We start from the raw sequence: 2,853 nt of genomic DNA on the forward strand, positions 1-2,853 counted from the left end.
GCATTGTGGAGATGGCACAGATAATCTTCATTCTATTGGATTCAATCAAGGAAATCAGTGCATGAGCTGGATGAGAATATGTAGATATGTAAATGGGGACAGCAATGTAATGTGAGATTCATTGTAGCATACAATGTAGACAATATGCATTAGGCACAGCCAGTGATCGGTGTGGATTGTAGAGATGGTGCAGCAGAGCCTGGTTTTGGAGTTTTCACCAGGGTAATAAAGTCTATGAATTATTGGACCAGTGCTATCACATAGGTTTCAAGTTTGGTAATGAGTTGTGAGATCCTCATTCATCAAAAATCCTGTCTGGTGCCTGTGTGTCCAGAGAAGGAGCAGGAGTGTGGCAAATGGGAAGGCAGGATTTGATTTTGGAAAACTCATGAGGAGCTACTTCAGGAGCTGCATTTCTGGAAATATACAAGGGATATAGCTGTGGTCCACATAGATAATGATTTGGTAACTCACCAGGCAATATCCATGCAAGTCCTACACATTTGAAATTAGACCTGAGAATGTGGAGAAAGTATTTCTGGGCGTTAAGATGTAGAAATAACCTTAGAAACTCAGTGCTGATTTCCAGAGTGGTTGTACAAGCTTGCAATCCCACCAACAATGGAGGAGTATTCCTATTTCTCCAAAAGAACCCAGATTTCCCTCAACAGATGAATGGATACAGAAAATGTGGTACATTTACACAATGGAGTACTACTCTGCTATAAAAAAGAATGAATTTATGAAATTCCTAGGCAAATGGATGGACCTAGAGGGTATCATCCTGAGTGAGGTAACCCAATCACAAAAGAGCGCACATGACATGTACTCACTGATAAGTGGATATTAACCCAGAAACTTAGAATATCCAAGTTACAAGTTGCAAAACAAATGAAACTCAAGAAGAACGAAGACCAAATTGTGGTCACTTTGCCCCTTCTTAGAATTGGGAATAAAACACCCATGGAAAGAGTTACAGAGACAAAGTTTAGAGCTGAGACGAAAGGATAGACTATCTAGAGACTGCCACACCTGGGGATCTATCCCATAATCAGCCTCCAAATGCAGACACCATCGCATACACCAGCAAGATTTTGCTGAAAGGACCCTGATATAGCTGTCTCTTGTGAGGCAATGCCGGTGCCTGGCAAACACAGAAGTGGATGCTCACAGTCAGCTATTAGATGGAACACAGGGCCCCCAATGGAGGAGCTAGAGAAAGTACTCAAGGAGCCAAAGGGGTCTGCAACCCTATAGGTGGAACAGCAATATGAACTAACCAGTACCCCTAGAGGTCGTGTCTCTAGCTGCATATGTAGCAGAAGATGGCCTAGTTGGCCATCTTTGGGAAGAGAGGTCTCTTGGTATTGTAAACTTTATATGCCCCAGTACAGTGGAATGCCAGGGCAAAGAAGTGGGAGTAGGTGGGTAGGGGAGTGGGGCAGGGAGGGTATGGGGGACTTTTGGTATAACATTTGAAATGTAAATGAAGAAAATACCTAATAAAGAAAAAAAGAAATAAAAGAAATAAATTACTACAAATAGCTAGAAAGAAAGAAAGAAAGAAAGAAAGAAAGAAAGAAAGAAAGAAAGAAAGAAAGAAAGAAAGAAAGAAAGGAAGGAAGGAAGGAAGGAAGAAAAAAAGCAAGAAAGCAAGCAAGCAAGCAAGCAAGCAAGCAAGCAAGCAAGCAAGCAAGCAAGCAAGAAAGAAAGAAAGAAAGAAAGAAAGAAAGAAAGAAAGAAAGAAAGGAAGAAAGAAAGAAACTCAGTGCTGGAAACATGGAACCAGATCAAAGATAAAAGGGTATATAAATTGTCCTGACAATGCAAGAGCCAAACTGGTGTAATCACTAGCAGGCTTTTAGAGCTTTACCTAGGATTGCAGATGTAGTACAGTCAAGATTATTTCTAAAGGAAATATCCTTAGCAAATATGTCCAAAAGCTGTTTTACAGAAGTAAGAAATTGTGGGCAGGACTCTGATAGGCAATGATCTTTTGTTCATCAGACAAAGCCACAGGGCCATGTATACATCCAGACATATGTCCGGGATTGGGAAGATGGCACAGGCCATTTTGTTCTTGTTGGAAATGACCAGATACTAAGAAGGATCAAAGTGTCCACACTTTCGTCTTCGTTCTTCTTGAGTTTAATGTGTTTTGCAAATTGTATCTTGTATCTTGGGTATTCTAAGTTTCTGGGCTAATATCCACTTATCAGTGTGTACATATCATGTGAGTTCTTTTGTGATTGGGTTACCTCACTCAGGATGATGCCCTCCAGGTCCATCCATTTGCCTAGGAATTTCATAAATTTATTCTTTTTAATAGCTGAGTAGTACTCCATTGTGTAAATGCATCACATTTTCTGTATCCATTCCTCTGTTGAGGGGTATCTTGGTCCTTTCCAGCTTCTGGCTATTATAAATAAGGCTGCTATGAACATAGTGGAGCATGTGTCCTTCTTACCGGTTGGAACATCTTCTGAATATATGCCCAGGAGAGGTAATGTGGGATCCTCTGGTAGAACTATGTCCAATTTTCTGAGGAACTGCCAGACTGATTTCCAGAGCGGTTGTACAAGCTTGCAATTTCACCAAAAATGGAGGAGTGTTCTTCTTTCTCCACATCCTCACCAGCATCTCCTGTCACCTGAATTTTGATTTTGGCCATTCTGGCTGGTGTGAGGTGGATCTCAGTGTTGTTTTGATTTGCATTTCTCTGATGATTAAGGATGCTGAACATTTTTTTTCAGGTGCTTCTCAGCTATTCGGTATTCCTCAGCTAAGAATTCTTTGTTTAGCTCTGAGCTACATTTTTTAATGGGGTTATTTGATTTTCTGGAGTCCACCTTC

Source organism: Mus caroli, unplaced genomic scaffold, assembly GCF_978045245.1.
Source record: "Mus caroli unplaced genomic scaffold, Mus_caroli_1 scaffold_5, whole genome shotgun sequence".
Classification (NCBI taxonomy): domain Eukaryota; kingdom Metazoa; phylum Chordata; class Mammalia; order Rodentia; family Muridae; genus Mus; species Mus caroli.